Raw genomic sequence first — 22,155 nt, 5'->3', positions numbered from 1 at the left:
AGTTGACCGCAGGCAAGTGTCACGTATAGCGTCCACAGCAACGCAGTAGCGCAGCCTATATATAGTGTTCGTATTGCCTTCCCTACGATCAGACTATATCCACTTTACTCGGACCGCAGTATAGACGTAATTTTTCGCATCAGTCCCAGGCCTTCCTTTAGTTTAGTGAGTAATTACGACACTTTGCTTAGCACCTACATTATGATTGCGAATCAAAATCGTTTATCACGGTCGCTACTATAACGCACAATTTTACTCAAGCTCACATCCGCACGGAAGACGAAGTGTGGATGTTATTTTTAACGTTCTTCCTTTTTATCCTTTATTTGTAGGCCATCAATATCAGATGCCCACTCAGTACTAGTAGAGTAACTGGTGCAAATGCTCGGCGGTGGCCAAAGTATAGTCAGCGTAGCTATTCGCAGTAGAAGTATTGCGGTAGATTTCTATACTCAAGTGGCTTTACAATCCTGTAAAAATCCTTTAAATTGAGGTAGAAAATGATAGATCTAAAATATACCCCATAAAGTAGATTTTTTGCATTGGTGCGAAACGTTTAACAGTTATTTGGACGCGACTACTCTCTAAATTGAAAGATGTATATTGTATATACGTGACTAGCACAAACGGACGAATTAAGCTATAAATTAGAAAAATCTCCGGAATGTTATTCAATTTCCTTCGTAAAAGTTGAAAATGATAATTTACGTATTACTTGAAACATTGTGAAACTGACGTATCTTGTGCCTCGCATGCTGCGTGTTTTCAATGACTCATTTTGATGTTTTTGGTTTCTCGGCATATGCTCGAGTAGTTTCTTTTGATGTTCTAGTATTCGTTAGATCTGATATAGTCGGAGTAGGGTAACCATATTTTGGAAATGTGAAAAGAGGACACTTTTTCCAACTTTCTTCATGGAAAATCCTGAAAAAATGGTAAATTTGACCCACATCGTGATCGGTTGACTAAAGAAAAGGTCAACTTTCCGGCTCAACTCCCGAAATACCCGTCGGAGCGTTGATTTACTGTATTTCAGTCGAATTCGGCCCTGTATTTAACCAAAAGTCTGAAAAAAAAGCGAAAGAATTCCTAATACAAAATTGCTCCTGTCCAGCAATTTAGAGTCAACTAGGTCGTCAGCCAATCTTTCTGTCTTGATAGATGTCTCAGCACAAGGGGTGACTACAAGAACTCGAATACAATTCGATAATCAAGTCAAATAGTGTATAGTGACGAAAATATATGTCTTTGCACCAGATACCGGGACTTCCATTATATTTTATCGGCAAATAATATAGTTTCAATAGTTCATTCCATCGGCAGCATAAACATGCTGCACAAGGCTACGAATATTCATGGCCATAGGCGCCGACTTACGAGGTTACGAGGTGGCGCAGCCACCTCGTCGCCATATTTACGAGGTGGCGGCCACCTCGTACAAAATGCTCAAACGCCCAAGTGATTTGTGACGAATAATTAGTAATCGGGCGATTTCGATACGCGTGTACCAGGCGCAAAGCCATGGGGTTTCGGGATCGCCTCCTTTTGAAACGCGAAATCACGTCAAACGACCATTCCAACTCTAATATTCAGTTGCAACTCCATAATTGTAATATCAGTGTTCCGCGCAGCCGATTTGCGAGAAGAGTGTTGTCAATTAGTGAGAGACTGTGATGATCTCCCACTGAGATGGTCGCGAAATTAGGTCATTCATTTCCGTGCGCTCGGCAATCGTCGCTGGCCTGATTTATCACGTCTCGAACAAGCCTGACTCAGCTGGCTTGGACAATCGCATCTGTCATAGGCCCCGCTTACACTATACCTTCGATCGCCTGCGCAATCGCATCTGCATTGGCGGCTTTGGCCTGGTGTACACGAAATCATCGCTGGCCTTGGATCCTATCTCTCGCTGGTTTGGACACAACGAGGTCGAGTATACGCTGATTAGTGAAGTCATTGTTAATATGTGATTATGATTAAAGAGCGACATCGCGTAACTGAATAATATCGAATCGCTGCAAAAATACTTCAACGTGTTTGATTGATTTCCGCTAATAATAAACGTAACGATCAGAAGATGTATATCAAGGCTTGAGTTCCAAAAGACGAGAAAGGTTCGAACCACCTGAAATCGTTGCGGTCAGGTTGCACATTCTGATTTGCGAGAACTATCGCCGAGGCTGCGCGTATTTAATTATATTCACCGGAGATCGGGGACTCGCTAATTGACAGCACTTTCGGACTCATCCCAGAACTCCTCTCCCGATCAGGCGCCCAAATATAGACGTTATGCTTTTCTAAAATCGAAATTATGTGCGCCCCTATTTGTTGACAGAACAATTCTTGCGCTAGCTATAGCTTTGTGATAGTCTTGGTAATCGCAGCGCGAAATTGGACAGTGTGTTCGTGTACGCCTGTAAATTGGAATTCATTTCTACGCACATTCGTTTCTCTAACAAGACTTTGCCAGTGACACTAATCGGGAAATACAGCTTGAATGCCGATATAATCAGAAAACAATTGTCGCGAGGAAACTAAATACGGTGTCAAACTCAAAACCCATTCGCGGCGATACCGTTTAGAACAGTGGTTCTCAACCGCCGGTCCGCGGACCGGTGCCGGTCCGCGACGACATTCCTGCCGGTCCGCCACGTATATTACAATTTTATCCCTTAATTTCAAGATGCAATGTTAAAGGCTTGTCCATTGATAAAATAAGTACAACATCATATTTTAAACTGAGTCAGAACTTAGTGAGGTAACATTGGGGCTGTTCGATTTGACTTTAAGTTCAAGACGTGTCCTTTACCGACATGCGAGCCACAAGTACAGAACGCATACGAGCTGACTCATCGCTAAACAGCGCAGTTTGCGCAATCATTCATTTCCGATTCATTCGTATTGTGCAGGACCATAACTGGGGCACCCCAAGCCGCCAAATTGGAGAGGGGCCGAGCTTGAAACGGGCCCAAAATAATTTTGCAAATGAACATAAATCATAGCGTATCTTTTGAAACTTTTTCCAACATTTTTCCGATTTCTTTTCGCGCATTGCGCGATTTAGTGTCACTAAATATCTTTATTATTAGGTGCCCTTCTCCGATAAATACGCATGATGTATAGAAATCGGGATTTTGGCATCAGTCATTACCGCGCCACGACGTACCAACACATAATGAAGTTCAGGCTAACATGTGACTCCGAAAGGTGTGCCAAAAATTCGGCTGCGAGAAAACCAATTCAGTCATGACTGATTGAAAATTTTCGCTATCGGCGCAATTAAGCTATATATTACATAAACTCCCTGCTGTTACAGAGTAGAATGAATGTGCTCATATCTATAGGGGAAAACATCGACACAAATGTAGGGTCTGGGGGCGAAGCCTCTTGATGTGTTGCATATCGACCTTCGGAGGCCAAAACCAACGTTTTGTGGGGTCGGCTGACGAAGTGCTTTTTCGGCCCAGGTTTGCGAATGGCCCGTATAGCTGCTGTTAAGTGTTTTTTTTTTCGATGCGCGTTGTGTTCGTAGTTGCCAGAGTAGCCTGCGTCTGGTGGCAGTGGCCAATAAGCAAGGTAGCACGACAAGGTGCTTGATTCGACTCCGATTCTCCGAAATGCTTCTTCTCTCGATATTGTCAAAGAGAAGAATATTATTTGAGTTGGCGTGGTTGGTTAAACCCACGGCCTTCGGCGCGAAAGACAATAAACGACTCTCGGCGGTAGCACGTTTATCTGGATAAGGCAATTTTACCTCGACTCAGCAGACTCACTACCATAAAATCATATGAAGATAAGTAATTACGATCAAAACCCTCTAAATGTCACTCTGTAACACCATATAGTTGCAAAAAACGGTGGCATATTTTACATTTTGGCTTCATTTCAAATTTGAAAGTTCACCGGTCCGCCAGACATTTTTTTGTAATTTTACCGGTCCGCGAGGTGAAAAAGGTTGAAAACCACTGGTTTAGAACAGGGGTCGCCAACTCAAAACGAGTCGCGGGCCACTTTTCAAATTTCGTAGCGGCCGCGGGCCGCATAAATTCAATATCGATGTAAAGGGGGCAACCACGTTAACGCTGTTCTACCTAACATAGGCAATGGGTATAGCGACCACAAAAAAGTAATATTTTATTAAAGGAATAAAAATACAACGAAGTATCACTGTCATCAATTTCATTTTATTTTAAACTGCGAGCTGTGCACGGTACCTAGAAACGCTTTTTAGGACTAGCGAGATACGTAACTAGCTGAAAGACCATCCCCACTTGAAGCTTAATCTTGTGGGAAAGCCCTAAGCCAGTGGTTCTCAAACCTTTTTTGATATGCCCCCCTATATGATACTCAAAAATTTCGTGCCCCCTTATCGTCATATCACAAAATACATCCATAATGCTGGCTATCCGAAGGGATAGTTTGATGGTATGTGAGGTTATGAAAGTTGACGAGAGAATTCGATAATATAAATTCTGGATTATACACAGAGCACTAGGTATAACTATGAATTCGAGGAAAATCGCGCGAAAAAACTTTTAGTTGAACGCAGCTCCACGGCCCCTTCAGATGGTTTCACGGCCCCATATGGGGGACGTACCCTCAGTTTTAGAACCCCTTCCCTAAGCAGTTCTCTAGGCGTCTCGGTATTGGAAATGTTTGGGCCATTGCACGTCCATTTCAGAATTTCAAAATGTTTTCTTAGCTTTCTTCCGAAATCTCAAATCATGTCGCGGGCCGCAAAATATGACCTGGCGGGCCGCATGCGATCCGCGGGCCGCGTATTGGTGACCCCTGGTTTAGAATATACGCTTTCTCGTTTCCCATCATCTATATTTCTAGTTTTCTGCTTGATGTATATTCGTACTCTGGAGTTGCCGCACAATGTCATTTTCCTTTCGTTATTAAAGTGCAGTAGGCCTTGCGATTCTGGGTGGCACAAATTCTGAATTTATTCGATTCGTTTGAACGGGGAACCATCTTTAATCCAATAAACTTGATAGCTGGACGTACTGGTATCGAGAACAACAATATCGAATTTTAAACTATTGTACATTGGGTAGACAGTGAATTTCCATTGATAAGTTCGCGACATTCGCCCGGAAGCTGAATTGAATCTAGCCCAAAATCGTTACATTATATAGGGATAGGACGTTACATTTTTTTCCTATATCTATTTACGGCATATACACCGATGTACTCCAAAACCGATTAGCGAAGACGCGAGGGAAAATCGGGAAATGCACCAATGCCGCCAAAATAGCTGTTTTAATCTACAAACAATTGCCGCAATGCGAGTTATTCAACGCGAAGCCACAAACAGAGACAATTACTGATTGGTTGCGCGATTTCGCCTTTGTAATCATCATATTGTCTGCTTGAAACCTCGTGTTCGAGAGTTGTCGTGTTTTACTTGCGCACTTGCCAGGCCACTGCGTAGTATAATTTCGTTATTCACGCGGCGCATTGCGCGTGAATAACATTAATGCAACTCCGAATTTTCAATGACGTAAATTTTGATTTTTGTTCGGTGCATTTGAACGGGAGCCGTCCATATTCCGTCGGACGGACTGGTAGCGCAGATACACTTTTGAATGATCGTACCGTTTTAAGATTCCATTCAATAACTCGACTGTATGGTTTGATATTAATGAGTGTGGGGCCGGTATTGAAACGTCGCATGAACGGTTTAGCGCTACACGCACACCAGCGGCATTTGGTAAAGGGGTGCCTTTATTTTGTACATGCAAGCTAATGAAAAGCTAATGCAGCTAATTAAGCTAATGAAAAGCTAATTAAGCTAATGAAAAGCTAATGAAAAGCTAATTAAGCTAATGAAAAGCTAATTAAGCTAATGAAAAAGTAAGCTATTGAAAAGTAAGCTAATGAAAAGCTAACTAAGCTAATGAAAAGCTAATTCAGCTAATGAAAAGCTAATTAAGCTAATGAAAAGCTAATTAAGCTAATGAAAAGCTAATGGAAAGCTAATTAAGCTAATGAAAAGCTAATTAAGCTAATGAAAAAGTAAGCTAATGAAAAGTAAGCTAATGAAAAGCTAATGAAGCTAATGGAAAGCTAATGAAAAAGTAAGCTAATGAAAAGTACGCTAATGAAAAGCTAATGAAGCTAAAAGCTAATGACTCTAATAACTATGCTGTAGCACGGGGGCCTTTCGACCCGCCTGGCGGGAGCAGACCTTTTAACGTGGCCCATGCATTTCAAAGGGGTGTTTGGACTTTGAAAATTTTCGAGCTCGCCTATACTTTAACGTGGGCGACATAACCCCAAACCCCAAAACACGCGGCCCTGTGGCAAACCGGCTATTCTTGCTCGGACCGGTCCCAGATTTCGTGTGAGCCTAGTCGTGGGGGGTGTTTGGCCGATAATTTTTTTTTTATGTTTCCGAAAATTTTTTCGGACTTCAATTTTTTTTTCAATTTCGTTGCCATGTTAATTGTTAAAGGATAGGGAAGTTGGAGTTGGTCGTTTTTTCGATAAAAAAATTTTTTTAAATTTTTTTCTCGATTCTCACTTTTCTGGTATCGTTCGACGCAGCGGACGCAGTACAGTAATCTACCGCTTAAGTACGCACCCATTTAAGTTCGCATCCCAGATAAGTACGCAAAAATTCTTCACAATTTCTGGGTTCAGCTATTTCAACAGCAAGCACCATAACTGAATGTCAGGAAAACACTGCTTGAACATATCGTGCAAAGTCATTTAATGCATATTTTGCATTCTTTGTTGCTTGACTTCCAATGTCACCTGTCTCAGTTTTCTCTGAATGCAATTAAATGTGCCTTTGAGGTTGTCATAAGCACCTCCTGCTTGATCTTGTAAGGCAGGACACAACAACTGATTCTCAACTTCAAACACTTTATTATGAAGTTGTGCAAAGCCATGAAAAACGATGCTGTTTTCAACAGGTGCAGAATCGTTGCTTACGCTAGCCTCGTCGTCGGTGTCATCATTTTCAGTCTGCATCGGCCAAGAATTTTTTTTTAATTTTTCAAAACTTTCGGCTTCGTCTCGTTGCGGCGCTTCCAACGAGGGGTCGAGTTTGGGGCTGGGCATCACAGGAGCCGAGCTATAACACGAAACGTCGTATCTCGGCTCATGTGCGTCGTAAAGCTAAGCGACTAGTCGATTCGAGCTCCTGATCACAGAACGAGGATAAAAATCTGAAATATTTCTGCCACCTCCTGAAGCCACGCCGAAGGTACCGGCGTGTTCTACGTGTACTGCGTCCGCTGCGTCGAACGATACCAGAAAAGTGGGGATCGAGAAAAAAATTTAATTTTTTTTTCATCAAAAAAACGACTAACTCCAACTTCCCTATCCTTTAACATGGCAACAAAATTGGAAAAAAATTGAATTCCAAAAAAATTTTCGGAAAATTTTTTAAAAAATTTCTCGGCCAAACACCCCTCATGACTAGGCTCACACAAAATCTGGGACCGATCCGAGCAAGTATAGCCGGTTTGTCATAGGGCCGCGTGTTTTAAGGTAGGCGACACGCGGCAAAGTTGCGGCAGTTATATCGCCCACGTTAAAGTATAGGCGAGCTCGAAAATTTTCAAAGTCCAAACTCCCAAACTCCAAACTTTTAGCTTCATTAGCTTTTCATTAGCGTACTTTTCATTAGCTTACTCTTTCATTAGCTTTCCAGTAGCTTCATTAGCTTTTCATTAGCTTACATTTCAATAGCTTACTTTTTCATTAGCTTAATTAGCTTTTCATTAGCTTAATTAGCTTTTCATTAGCTTACTTTTCAATAGCTTACTTTTTCATTAGCTTAATTAGCTTTTCATTAGCTTAATTAGCTTTTCATTAGCTTTTCACTAGCTTAATTAGCTTTTCATTAGCTTTTCATTAGCTTAATTAGCTTTTCGTTAGCTTAATTAGCTTTTCATTAGCTTAATTAGCTGCATTAGCTTTTCATTAGCTTGCATGTACAAAATAAAGGCACCCTGGTAAAGTGCGTTCTAGTACGACGATGGCGTCATCGATATGCAATGATTATGACGTCACACGACTCCGCCACCTCGTAAAAAATAAAAAATTAAAGTCGGCGCCTATCATGCCAACATAACCATTTGATTCTTGAGATGGACTTTGGTAACAGTTGAATATAGGGATGACTTGAGATCACTAAACAGCATATTTAGCAAGGCGAACTGGTCAGTGGACGACCACATTTCATTAGATACCACGAGTTGAACAAATTATTCATCTACCATGTTGTAATTGGTAGCATTTTTCCATGTGCAACATTGAATTGAAACAAACCCTAACTAGGTCTTTGAAGATGTTATCAGAAGTTATGTGTTCCCTTGGTATTACTGGTGTTTTGTCACATTGTTTGCGCATTTCTACGTTATGCCCGTTCATGCAACAATCTTTTCTAGATAATAAATAGATAGGCCTAATCCAGCATCTTGCTTGACACCTACGAAACCTCTGTGAAATTTTTACTAATGCGGCAGTAGTTAAGGCCTTAGTTGCCCTGTACTGTTGCAAGCTCTTCAATTCACAGGGAGTTCTCTGATTCGAATGTATTTGCGTGGAAGCGACAAGAGAGAGAGAGAGAGAGAGAGAGATGATGATATTCTTTCTCGCCTGCACCATCGAGATGCTTTGGCGACGGAGTTGCGATACGGCCCCATGAGGTCATCTAGTCTGCTCCCCCGTTTTTTTTTCTCCTCCATGCTATCCGTGATTGCTGAGCGCCTAGCAGGATAGCTGCGGATACCATTTTTCGAGTCTTTGGTATGACCCGGCCGGGGATCGAACCCACGACCTACCGCTCGAGAAGCCGGACGCATAACCATTACACTATCTCGCTCGAAAGAAAAGAGGTTAGTCCTAGTAGCGGTTAAATGAGTCTAACATTATTCGAGAAAAAGATCGAGCTTATACTACAGCAGTACGAAACAATGGTTGTAAAGTTTAGCCAATGAGGACGAAAAAATGGATTTGCGGCAATTAGAGCTTATTGTCTCTGATGATCTGTATAAAAGTACAGCTGACCAATCGTCTTGGTGCTCGGCTATACAATACTTATCTCGAGAAGCTGTTGCCTTGGGTGAAGTTCTTCGTACCAGATATATGCTCAATACAATGGTTTATTCGACGTTGATGCAGTAGTAGCGTATAGAGTCTCAATCATAATAAACATGTAAAACACTTGTTACAGGCACTTATGTACTAGTCTGGACTCTCGAGTATTCTCAAAAAGAAGTAGTTTCTTATTCGAGACATAGCAAAATATCATGGACGAGTGATCACAGCGGAATAGCTGCATTATTTCCACTCGAAAAGGGAATTAATTAGGAATAATTAAGGAAAAAGCCAATTAGATTATACGACCATAAATGACAAAATCGATTTACTATGTCGAATACAATTTTGGTACAGAAAGGTCACCCCGTCCCCCATTAAAAAGGAAATCGGATAGTAACAATCACGAGTAAAGACTTTTAATTTCAACGACCCTTTAAGTAATTAGGCTACATGAAATGTTATCCAACAAACTATAATGAATTAGGCCTACACGGGTTCGGTTTTAGTATGAGAATTGCAAGAGTAAGGTTTTATACTGCTTTTCTAATATACAAGTTAACCTAAATTGGAATAACACAAACAATTTCATCCTAAGCAAATAGTAAGCCTAACAGATACAAATACATCCACGTGACAGCCCAAATCATCATGAGTGGTACCGCCGCTGTTCACGTGAAGGCAAAATTAACTTCAGTGTGTGGCCGGTATATGTACAATAGTGGCCATTTCAAACATTGCAATATCTCGGTCGATATTGTGACTTAGAGTAACCAACATACTCAAGTCCGCGTAAACTTCAGTTTCGGGCCGTGGCCCATATGCACCAGTGTGTTCCTGGTCAGTGAAATTCGTACAAAATCTCGATCGATAATGTACATGTGTTTCCGGCGTACAACTGCTACTCAACACATGTGTGCCTGCACTTTTGCGTCCACGTGCAGGCATCCTGGTGGAGTCTGGCATCGTTTTCGGTTGTAAAAACTGCGTAATTATCGTCTGCGATTCATGGCTTGTCTGATTCACACAGCCGTCAGCGTATAGCTGTTGGGGGGCTGGAGATTCAGCATGGCTACGTACGCGTGTTGGCGCTATAGTGTCGGCCAATGATTGCAGATGTGGGATATCTTCGGTCAGTCGGTCGATCGTTAGCGGATATCGATACAGTTTCGTCGTTGAAATAGCGGCGAACTGTTGCTGTCGACTGTTGCAGACATTGCAGTTGCAGTGCACGTGGTGTCAGAATCGTACCGAAGTATATTGCCAGGTCGTTGTTGTTGAGTAGGTCGAAATCGTTACGATGAATTCGCACACATGAGTAGAAGATTGGTACGCCGGAACGCGGAGCGTGGACGACGGACACGTATATATTCGCCAACTCTGTAAAAAAAACCTCACGACAGCATCACGTGGAAAGGGCATATAGCACTATTACAATTGGCACAAAATAACGACACAAGCATGAAAGAAACCACACAATCTATCAATAAGCGACCAGTCTGATAAGGCAAACCTAAACCTAATTATGAAGGTGTTGACAATATCAGAAACATTAAAAAAAGAATAAGGCACGCTATTCTCTGACAGCGTTGCAAGCAAGGGGTCAATCTCTGACGCATGCAGAAAAAAATGGAGGGAGCAGACGTGCGAAAAAAAATTTCTGCACGTGGCAGAAGTATAAATGTAAAATGTACAGGAAGTCTGCTAACTAGCGAACTCCTTAGTGTAAGTCAAAACAGGTCTGCTACATTGCGATTCAAGTAATAAATTCTCGGTGCCGCCAGGGTCAAATTTTGCATAATCTTGACAGCGGATGTGCGATTGATAGGTGCTGCTGAGTTTTGTAAAGCGAATTCCAAACAACTCATCAGATTTCAACCGACACGCAAGGAGTTACGGAATAGATGCTATGCTCACGTGGCATGGCGTAATTGAAAACAATTTAAGGATTTATTAGATATGTCAGTCAGTAATGGAATTATCAGTCAAACTCACATTGATCAATGTAGGATGTTATCATACAGACTACTGTTATGTGTCTGCGATGATTTTAAAGCTGAAGTCCATATGAAATCACTTTTTGAAATGCCATCAGAATACCATTAGTCAACTTTACGTAGTGGATTCTTTGAATGAAGGATGCGTCATTCCGCAATGGTGTCTGGCAAATATGCTGAACCAGAAAAGCTGTATTGTGAAATTACACTTCTTCGCTAAAAGCGTTACGTAATTCAAGAATACGCTGGGTTTGAAATCAGCGGATCACGTGGCGATATGGCGTGTGCCCTAAAATACTGTTTTAATATCGAAAGCTGAAAACCACATATGCGTTTTGTGTAAGGTATCTGAAAATGCATTGAAGAAAAAAAAAACGATTTCCGTAACTAGAATATTTCGTAATATTAACGGGACCGTTATCATGAATCCAGAACCAATTTACGCAGTTCAGTTATATCATCTGACCGAACAAGATATGTCATATTTATACCGAATTTTATAATAGGTCTTGCGCTGAGTACGTTGCATTGCGGCGTTCACAATGTTGACTACGAATTCACCGATTACACCTAAATAGCGGAGGCCATTATAGCTAAGTAGGTTACTCATGATACGCGTTGTATCGCATAATAATGCTTTTCGACATAACATTCAAATGTACTTAAAATCAGACACGAGGTTGCGGTACTGTTCAAAAGTTTTATCGTGTAAACCAGGAGATTCGCCAAAAGAAGACGCATTCAGCCCTGTCCCGTTCAAACTGCCCGCAGATTGTTTAGAGCAAGAACTTTATGCCCCAACCTTACAGCGAATTGGAACATCTTAAAATCCATTAACTATAAGTATACCAGATATTGCATCCAAATACATATAGTCACTCCGGTTCACACTCACGCGCGTAACGAAATCACAGTCGCCGATTTCCCGCATCTAATCCCCTAATACATGTGAGCGTGGCCGTATAAATTGCATAATTATCGGTGATTCTTCTCAAGCACATGTGGGACAAATCCATTATTGCGTATGGTAATCCCATAATATTGTGCTTAACGAATTCTACAACTGTGTAAGAAGTTCATTTTATTTGTACACATGATACTTCCCCATATTAGGCTAACGAATTCAAGCAAAAGCTACTCAATACCTGATTATACATTCGTCCATATCTTTAGCATAATATCTTGGTTTTGAAAAATCATAGATTAGTGATACCGGAACGCGTATCGAATGTAATGCGCTTCAGTTAGTATACAACCAAAGTCAATTGCCTTTGCGTGTGTGTCATACATTGTCTCAGAGAAGCTGAGCTATTCACTGACGGCGCGACGGCTGAAGTCACGACATAATTCTGAACGGGAATGCGATTTAAATCTTGCGGTTCGACAATAGTTGGATCGTCCGCAATGTCCGCAACTCGGGCTTCGCATAAATACGTAGGCCCGTTTTTAACAACGCTGATAGGAAGAGTGTGCCTAATTCTTTCATCGGCAATACTGGGTAAAGCAGCTCCGTGCTTAACATCTTTAGCGTGACCGATTACAGAGTTAGGCTCGGTATCCTTATCAGCAATAACTGGTTGCTTATCATTACTATCCATTCAGACACTTTAGCAAGGCCCCGTGGATATACTCAGATATCGCAGATATCGCAGGTATCGCAGATATCGCAGATATCACTACTGTGGATATACTCAGATATCGCAGATATCGCAGATATCATTGTGGATATACTCAGATATCGCAGATATCACCAAAAATCGCAGACATCGAGGTCATATAAAGGTCACGCTTCGTTTAGAGCGCAGATATCACGTCTTAAGCATGTCTAGGTCGATTCAGTGGGCAGATATCAGGTCCGAACCATGCCTGGGGGAATTTTGTGCGCAGATATCAGCTCTGGACCATACCTGGATTCTTTTGGTGCGCAGATATCAGCTCCGGTGCATGTCCGAATACAAATAGTGCGCAGATATCTGGTCTGGACCATACCTGGATTCTTTTGGTGCGCAGATATCAGCTCCGGAGCATGTCCGAATACAAATAGTGCGCAGATATCAGGTCTGGACCATACCTGGATTCTTTTGGTGCGCAGATATCAGCTCCGGAGCATGTCCGAATACAAATAGTGCGCAGATATCAGGTCTGGACCATACCTGGATTCTTTTGGTGCGCAGATATCAGGTCCGGACCATGCCCGGGGGAATTTTGTGCGCAGATATCAGCTCTGGAGCATGTCCGGATACAAATAGTGCGCAGATATCAGGTCTGGACCATACCTAGGCTCTTTTGGTGCGCAGATATCAGCTCCGGAGCATGTCCGAATACAAATAGTGCGCAGATATCAGGTCTGGACCATAACTGGATTCTTTTGGTGCGCAGATATCAGGTCCGGACCATGCCTGGGGGAATTTTGTGCGCAGATATCAGCTCTGGAGCATGTCCGGATACAAATAGTGCGCAGATATCAGGTCTGGACCATACCTAGGCTCTTTTGGTGCGCAGATATCAGCTCCGGAGCATGTCCGAATACAAATAGTGCGCAGATATCAGGTCTGGACCATACCTGGATTCTTTTGGTGCGCAGATATCAGGTCTGGACCATACCTGGATTCTTTTGGTGCACAGATATCAGCTCCGGAGCATGTCCGAATACAAATAGTGCGCAGATATCAGGTCTAGACCATACCTGGTGCTGTTTCCTGCATAGATATCAGGTCCGCACCATGTCTGACGCCAAGCGATACGCAGATATCAGACCCGGAGTATGTCTGGATACAAATATTGCGCAGATGCCAGGTTTGGACCATGCCAGAGCGTATTTCTTTGGTCGATATCAACTCCACATCATTTCTGGATGGAAATGGTCAGGCCTGGTCAGAGGCGAGCTGACCAGTAACAGTTATTTTGGAGTCCTCAGGCAGATTTTGCCTGCTAGCATCACTTAGGCTACTCTAGTGCAGGGGTGTCATACTCAAGTTGTTTCGCGGGCCGCATTCAAACCTTCAGAACATAGGAGATTAGGGGTTCTATTCAAGCGACACGTTTATGACACTTGTATATGACAATATTGAATATGCAACGATATAACAATAACACTCACAAATCACTAACACATACACAGTCAATAGGGTCTGCTGTCGTGAAGTTTTCAACAGAAATCGACAATTAAAACGTGTACCGTGTTCGTCCGTGAAGAATGTCCTTGTCGTCGATAGCATAAACGTCAGTCCCAGTATTGAAGTTGTATATCTCACGACTGTTCTCGGGGCCCACACTCTAAATCCGCAAGGTCGTATTGAACACTTCATAACACTTTATTCTGCGTACAGACACACTTTTTGGGCATATGAACGCATTGGGCCATTATCGTCGCAACACTTCTGCGTATTTCTCCGTTTATATGTAACACTTCGCCACTGCGGCTTACTTTCAAGAAAATTTATACTCCGTAATTTATCATCAATTTCGCATTCATAAACTATTGGTACGTTCGGGGATCACATAAAATCATGGTGTATGTAAAATAATATTATTCAACTGACCAAACCACCAAAATTAAGGGTAATATTTAAACAAAATATACATATTTCCCTGTGACGCAGAGGGGTCACCACCTTCGTCACGGTAGAGCGCGCTCGATTTCAGTTTGGAATTTGAATTGGTGGTTCGTCAGGCTTCAGGCAGAGAGTAGGGTGCACGAGCAGACTTGGCGGAATGGATATATTGAAGCAGTTTCTGCTACCTGATGGCGTAAAGGATCATAACATCCATGTACTGTAAGGTATGGAAATGCGGTAAATGTTATTGAATATATGTAATGTGAGAATAGTCATAAAATGAGCTCGTTTTGACAGGGCAATAAGGTCGTTTGTTTTAAATGTTTTAGTAGACTACTGATATCCCTTATTCATATGAATGTTCTTTGGAAGTTTTCTAGTATATGATTCGTCCGATCTTATTGCTAGATGATCGAGCTCCGAATCTGATAATATACCAGGCTGCGACCAGGTCCAGTACTACGGTACTGATGGGAAGCTGATATCCAACTCACTTTTTGACGTATAGATAAAGGGATGTTCTCTCTATCCACACTGAAATATCCCTATGTAGGCGATATTGTGGTCCATTGTGGACAAGTACTGCAATTTCAGCAATTGAATACCGGTATGACAGTCATGCAACGGTTTTGATGGTTTTTCAACTGCAACACATTTTACACTGTACTGTTTATTCCAAGTGGTAAGGTTTTAACTAAGACAGTTTTTTTGGCATGTCAAAATAGGTCAAAATTTTGTCAAAATTGTACCGTTAGGTTAAAATTGCAAAAATTGTTTACAAAGTCAATTTTTTTTTTGGCAACTTGCATTTCGTTTGTATCATATATGATTGCGCTGTCGGTGAACTTATCATTTTACAATTTACATCTAGTAGCCTACTTTATAGTTCTACCGTTGTAGACGGACCATCGTCTGCTCATTGTGAATCAGAAACTGTCAAATGAAATAAATGCTCAACGTAGCCTACTGAATTATCCTAACTGAAGCAAGATTGCGTGGGCATTGGTTCTTCTATTAGAAACCGTATGATGAAAAATTGCGATGTAGACAACTTTGTCACATTGAAGCAACACGGTGTGTCACCTGCAGTGTACCCATAACTTCAGTGTTGACGGCCAACAACTGCTGCTGGTGAACGTTTTTTCCCCATTCTTGCCAAGCTACTTAGTAAGGACAGACACCTTCTACCCGAAAATGTTTCGTTATACTACAACAAAGTTCTAATTATTTCTACCATAATACGAGATGTAACTAATACTGGAATTCTTCATGGGTCTAGATTTCGATAAAATAAGGTTTCTTCATGTAAAAATTGGTCAGTTTTCTTGCCAAAAGATATTTTTTAGGTCAAACTACTTTGGAAGAACAGAGAGCTCCAGCCAGAAATAAAGATAAGTACCGGTAGTACAATTCTAACATTATGTCAGAAACACCTAATTCAAGTACATGGGGTCAAAATTAAGTTTTTTATCGTCAAAATATGTGTGAATGTGAATTTTTTGGTCAAAATCTTCCATTTTTAGGTCCACAAAATCGCCCCAATAACAGCACAGCCAAACAAACAATCTTTTCAACAAACCATGGATCACAAGGGGTAATATTTGTTTTGCCCAATCCTCAAATTTGACTTTCCTGGGTTTATTATGATACGGTAATTGAACTAAACTCTATTTTGCAGGTAGTATGTATTGAAATTGGCACCTTTTTGAAATGCATTTGCTGTATGGAATACTGGTAAGCATCACGGTGTTTTGTAAGTGAACTGGTATATCCTTAATGAATTTGAGTCTGTTGCATTCGGTTATCTTCGTGATAAAGATTTTTATGAATGTTTGCTGATAAAATTTCACTAAAATTGTTAGCAATCCAGGAAGTATACTACCCGTGCCGGTGGTAACGTCATGTGCAACTTTCCATTTCATTACCTAATTATTCTATGAAAGACACCCTTCTGTGACACAGAACTTATTGCAGAAAACAACAACTGTATTCAGTATGATACCTACGTGATTACTGAGTAGTTCATTATTGTACTGCAAATTTTTGAAACATATATTTTCTTTTCAATAGTCTTGGATTGATCCTCAAATTCGTCCAACTGATGTCGACTCTTTGAAAGGAGCCCCCTGGATCTACCGTGCCTGCGCTAACAGACAATGTTGATAGTGACGTGAGGACTGAGGAGTCGTTCGTAACGGGTTTTGTGCCGGCACAGTCATCTTATGCGATACAGACCTTTGTCTCAAGAACCCATGGATATTGGATACATATGATTATGTAAGCCTATTTATTTATTTTTTATGTCACCATTGATTATGTAATTTCCTGGTTTTTGCAGTCCTACTTTTCTCACGAACTATCTCGCAGAGTAGCCTACGGACTATTCGGTATGAGCTGAAAAAGGCTTCATCTGTGTACACTGTACAGTGTACACTGAACACTGAACAGAGATGTAGTTGAACGTAATGAGCTCATCTAACTTGTAATTTAACTATTGCTTACTGAGCTATAATGGACTAGGTCAGTGGTTCTCAACCTGGGGGGCTGAGCACCTCTCTTGCGCTTCTGTAACCTACCTGTGTGAAATATTTATATTTACTTCTGCATAATATTTACAATTTTCCTTTGGTATTTATCATATTTTCTAGGAGCAGCATTTGGATTTGACCAGTAAAACGATGGAGCCGCCATGGCACGCCACGAATCAGGGACTCATCAAGCCTGGGTTGCGGCTGATGGAAAGAATATGAAAATGCCCTAATGTTCAGGTAGTATGTATTGTATGTATGTATTGCAATTGGCACCATTTTGAAATGCATTTGGTGTTTAAAATACTGGTAAGCATCGCAGTGTTTCTTAAGTAAGCTGGTATATCCTTAGATAATCAATTTGATTCTGCTGCATTTGGTTATTTTTATGAATGTTTGCTGGTAAAATTTCACTAAAATGATTAACAATCCAGGAAAGTATGCTACCCGTGCTGGAGTAAAATTGGTGGAAAGGTCACATGCAACTTTCCATTCCATCAATTAATTGTTCTATGAAAGACACCCTTTTGTCACATACAATTGTATCCAGTCTGATATCTGCGTGAATACTGAATGCAGGTGACGTCATATTTTGTGATACGATTGTTGATATACAAAGTTCTTTTGAATTCTCTACTAGTTGCTGATGATTACCCCTGACGAGTCTCAGCCAAAAATATTTGGGCACATTTCAATATGCATATGCTATTCAATTTTATATTGAAGTTTTGTACCTCGAAGAAGCTGTTCGAATATTGAATAGTTCCCTTGTATAGCAAATTTTTAAAACAAGTATTTTCTTTTCAACAGTCTTGGATTGATCCTCAAATTCATCCAACTGATGTCGACTCTTCGAAAAGAGCCCCTGGTTCTACCATGCCTGCGCTAACAGACAATGTTGATAGTGACGTGAGGAGTCATCTGAACGGATTTTGTGCCGGTGCAGTCATCTTTTGCGATACATACTTTTGTCTCAAGAACCCATGGAAACATGTGATTATGTAAGTCTAGATATTTATTCATTTCATATATCACCATTGATTATGCAATGTGCTGGTTTTTGCAGTCCTAATTTTCTCAAAAACTATCCATATATGCCATATGAGCTGATGAAAGGCTTGATCTGTATACTGTACATTGAACAGAGGTGTAGTTGAATGTAAAGAGCCGGTGTAACTTGTATTTAAACTATTGCTTACTAAACTATACTAGGACTAGGTGAACATCAAATTGAGATCATTTCCCTTAACCTGCTAATTCCAATGAATTGCGTTAATTAAATTTAATCAGAAATGAAGGATTTTGAAAGATTTACAACATTTACAATTACCGCAATGAAGGAAAAGTATTCACACCTTCGATAAGATGTCACAAAGTTTTTGTACTAAAGACAATCAATGTGTCCTTTGTCTGATATATTTTCTCGTCTCAATTCAAAGCAGCTATAAAATCTTAGAATCAAAGCTATATGTAAAGCCTACCGTACCGTATGTCAATTATTATAATGGAAATCTGAACCCATAGGAACAACGGTTCTACTACATTTATTGTCAGATCTTGTTTGCAATCAATTATATTTTCAGCAAAACGAGGTTGATGAAGTCAACTGTCTCCTTCTCCAAGCCAAATTGAGAGACAAACGAATATAATCCAAGACCCGAGCGCATGTCTTATTGAAACAGGTACCGTAATCTTTCTGTTTTGTGGACCATACAAATTTACATAGACTTGCAACGTTCTGCTATAAATTTCATTCTGAGTTACAGTTCTGCATTCTCACAGTTGCCTGTGCGTCTGAATGTCAATGTAACTGTCAAAATGGCCGAATTTAAAAAAAACGCAGACCTAATTAAAGATATTTTTATTAGTCGTTTTGCTAATTTTAGTCCTGCTCAGTGATTGGATTTCACATGTATCTGAGCACCTTTCCTGTGCTTCTGTAACCTACATGTCCGAAATATTTATATTTATTTCTGCATGAAATTTAGAATTTTCATTGACATATTCAAAACTTTGGAATTTAATCACATTTTAAAGGAGCGCAACTTGGAGTCGACCAGTAAAAAGAAGCAAACACCATGACACGCCACAAATCAGAGATTCACCGAACCTGGATTGCAGCTGATGGCAAGAATATAAAAATGCTTCATTGAAAATGGAGTATTCAGAAACATTGTTTACGTTTTGAGCTGCTATGCATTGGATTGTCACACCCTTAAGTAGTGGTTCTCGAACAGGAGAAAGCATTTGAAGGGGCGTGGAGCCGCAGTCAACTAAAATCTTTTTCGCACATGGCAGCTTGTAGTTATTTCTCTGTGTATGGTCAGAATTTAATATTTGAATATTCTCTCATCAACAACCATTACCGTCACTGCCATCCAACTATCCGTTGGGATTTCTGGTTGCTTTTTTAATTTTATGATACGACGATAAGGGGTGTATGAAATTTTTTGCTATCATAAGTGGGGTGTGCCCAAAAATGTTTGAGAACCAATGCCCTAATGACTTCCAGATTTCATTTTTTTGCAGCAGACTGGTAAATAATAACAAAATTTTTTCTAAAAATCTGCAGAATTTGTATGGACTCAGAGAAACAATTCTTTGTTGTTTAAACAAAAGTGATTGGCATTAACCTGATATAAATACTTGTAATGCAAGCACTAGAATATTTTTGATGCCTGGTTAGCAGGCCCAATTTCATTAAGAGTAAAAAAATACTTATGGTTGGTTATCATGGTAGTGGTAGTGATACTGATACATTCATTGTTTGTTTGTTTATAATAAAATTAGGAATTTACAAACCATAATTTAATTAGTTTTATATAAGTTGTAATGATTTGTGTTGATCATATTTTCCGCTGTTGATCATGTTTTCCGCTAACGGACGTAACCAATTAATTTGAGTCCATGCCCCTGTCACGAGAGTTTCAGATACTAAATGATATTTTGTTATCACTATCCCAATGCATTCATTTTCATGATTGAGCGAGTTGCATGATATTTGTTGTGAGTTTGCTCTTAATCATTTGTGATGTTCGTAATTTCATGGACTATTCCGGAAACGGTTTCAACTGCTGAATTGAATTTATGAAACCCTGTCACAGCAGCTATTGGAAATTTGAATGTTTGCACGTATTTAATAACCCAGGTTGGGTATTATAAGCGTCATTTATTAATGAATCAATAAAATCTGATTTAATTTTGAGCCCTGCGTTCCGGTGACTAGTCAACCAGCCACTTTGAGACTGAACACTTTTTAGGTAAACACCTTTAATTTAAACACTTTGCAACACTTTTAGGCGTTCAATTTTTGGATCACGTTTCGTGTTCACTTTTCCGGGTTGAGCAACACTTCAAAACTTAGAGTGCATGCAGCAATTAGAGCTTATTGTCTCTGATGATCTGTATAAAAGTACAGCTAACCAATCGTCTTGGTGCTCGGCTATACAATACTTATCTCGAGAAGCTGTTGCCTTGGGTGAAGATCTTCGTACCAGATATATGCTCAATACAATGGTTTATTCGACGTTGATGCAGTAGTAGCTAGCGTATAGAGTCTTAATCATAATAATCATGTAAAACACTTGTTACAGGCACTTATGTACTAGTCTGGACTCTCGAGTAATCTCAAAAAGAAGTAGTTTCTTATTCGAGACATAGCAAAATATCATGGACGAGTGATCACAGCGGAATAGCTGCAGTATTTAGCCAATATAAATAAGGAGCGCGAAATAGTCGCGGTGCAAAAAAGGCAGCGATATCTATGTAGAACTTTAGTTTTACGTAACAGTGGTTGTGAAGTTTAGCCGATATAAATACGGATCACGAAATACTCGCGACACGAAAAAGGCAGAGATATCTATGTAGGACTTTAGTTTTACGTAACAGAGATGGTGAAGTTTAGCCAATATTGGAGTACGGATCGCGAAACATTCGCGGTACGAAAAGGCAGGGATATCCCTGGAAAAAGGCAGAGATATCTTTCTAGACTTCTAGTTTTACGTAACACAGTTTATGAAATTTAGCCCATAGGAATACGGATCGCGAAACAGTCGCGGTACGAAAAAGACAGAGATATATTTCTAAAACTCGCGCAATACATAAAAACGATTCTGGCTTTGACTATAGGTACAAGATGTACGATACAATGTATGTTGGCCATATATAATAGTCCTAATAATACTCTAAAGTCCAATTCACGTTACCTGAGTCAACTACACTAAGTAAGGCCTCGCTTGGCGGGGGTTCTGGGAGGCGAGAGCTCCCGAGAAGCTACGATTACTAGGACATGGGCCCGCTGGAAGTTTCGCCCAGGGTCCCCCCAATCATAAAGCCACCACTGGTAATGTGACGTAATAGATGGTCTGCCACAGCACGGTAGCCTTTGAAAGGGGTGCAATATTGAAGTTTGGCGAGTAGTTTGGGGTTTTGGGTAGTTTTGGAGTGAATTACAAGCTATCAAATCTAAAAAAGATATGTGGCGGGTAAATAATGTGATATGTCGATACTTGAATTTGAAAATCCAAAATGCTGCATGCGGCCCGCGGCCCGCGTGTTTGAGACCTCTGCGAATGTAGGTTGGAGTTTGATTCATACAAATATCAGAGGATTGCAATCTAATTCCCACCATGATGAATTAAAAGACCTTATCGTTGACCTGAAGTCACCTACCCTCGTAGCAATTTCAGAAATAAACTTTTCAACCAAACCCACGCACAACGTTGATGTATCGGGCTATAACTTCGAGTATACTCCGGCACCGAAGTCAAAGAAATCTTACGGAGTCGTTGGTCTTTACATTGAAGAAAAAATTCCTTACGAAATTTGCACGGACTACGATCTGAATGTCAAAGATTGCGAAGAGCTATGGCTGGAAGTTGATCACCCAATTGGAATTCACAAATCTTTTCTTGTGGCCGTATTATACCGTCATCCCACGAAAAACATGAACCAATTCGCAAAAGCGTTGGAGCGCTCACTGGACAAAGTCAACAGCGACAAAAAGATGTGTTTCAT

General features: G+C 40.5%; 2 long non-coding RNA genes across 4 annotated transcripts in view; both read left to right on the top strand.

Moving 5' to 3' along the window:
- Positions 1 to 22,155, top strand: part of LOC145435090 (uncharacterized) — a 75,996-nt gene that overhangs the window by 16,952 nt on the left and 36,889 nt on the right. The window lies entirely within an intron of this gene.
- LOC145435067 (uncharacterized) lies at positions 14,665 to 20,424 on the top strand. Of its 3 annotated transcripts, none has more exons than XR_013913683.1 (7): positions 14,665 to 14,835; positions 16,290 to 16,345; positions 16,731 to 16,888; positions 17,260 to 17,379; positions 17,950 to 18,140; positions 18,723 to 18,821; positions 19,177 to 20,424. It is a non-coding gene; the product is annotated as an uncharacterized LOC145435067 (long non-coding RNA). The 3 variants fall into 3 exon arrangements; XR_013913684.1 differs by having other exon boundaries at positions 14,743 to 14,835; positions 16,682 to 16,888; XR_013913682.1 differs by having other exon boundaries at positions 14,665 to 16,345.

The sequence above is a fragment of the Botryllus schlosseri genome, chromosome 3 (genome assembly GCF_051294905.1).
Source record: "Botryllus schlosseri isolate E-star chromosome 3, Bs_hap1, whole genome shotgun sequence".
NCBI classification, from domain to species: Eukaryota; Metazoa; Chordata; class Ascidiacea; order Stolidobranchia; family Styelidae; genus Botryllus; species Botryllus schlosseri.
The sequence above is the reverse complement of the archived record's forward strand: the minus strand, read 5'-3'. Positions and strand labels throughout refer to the sequence as shown.